Source organism: Lissotriton helveticus, chromosome 12 (assembly GCF_964261635.1).
Source record: "Lissotriton helveticus chromosome 12, aLisHel1.1, whole genome shotgun sequence".
NCBI lineage: Eukaryota > Metazoa > Chordata > Amphibia > Caudata > Salamandridae > Lissotriton > Lissotriton helveticus.
In genome coordinates, this window is record NC_136073.1 from 130,278,174 (window position 1) to 130,278,867 (window position 694).

General features: G+C 36.0%; 1 non-coding gene across 1 annotated transcript; it reads right to left on the minus strand.

Moving 5' to 3' along the window:
* Positions 1-399: 399 nt before the first annotated feature.
* TRNAS-AGA (transfer RNA serine (anticodon AGA)) lies at positions 400-481 on the minus strand. The gene has a single exon. It is a non-coding gene; the product is annotated as a tRNA-Ser (tRNA).
* Between the last annotated feature and the right edge of the window lie 213 nt (positions 482-694).

The window sequence follows — 694 nt, forward strand, 5'->3', positions numbered from 1 at the left end:
AAATTCTCTTCCTGGGACAGCAGGCTAAGAGAAATTACACAGGGAGCAGTTAAGCTTGTAACACGGGGAGAATAGAAAAGAAAATGCAGTTTTATGAAGTGTGTTTCCCTAATCCAGCAAGCACTTTTGCTTTATTTTTCTATTTGCTTCTTTTATTGGTAAAGTAAGTTTCAAGTGCATGAATGATATGACTGAGAGAGCCAGGGTATAATAATTTGAAGTGTTTGCACCAGCGCTAATGTAGGACGAGAGTTATAGCAAAGATATAAAAGGGGTAGCGATAATAAATATGTGAAAGGGCAATAGTGACACCAAAATAAGCCACCTATTTATAAAACTGACATGGAAGAAATTCTAAAGGTTAACTTCTGAAATTGTAGCCGATGTTAAAAAGTTTCTCGTTGTTGGCAGGATTCGAACCTGCGCGGGGGTACCGCATTGGATTTCTAGTCCATTGCCTTAACCACTCGGCCACAACAACTGACTGTAAGTTTTGTGCAAATAATCTGTAAGAAAGTTTTCAAGGTGTCCCACAGCAAATTCCTGATATTCTGCAATGCACTTTTTAAAAATAATGTTTTTTTCAGCAGGCACATTCTCTCCTAAAAACAAAAATAAGGCTACATCTTATAATCATGTGTGTTTAAATAATTTGTCGTTAGATCGTTTAAATATTTTAAAGGATCTGTTTTTA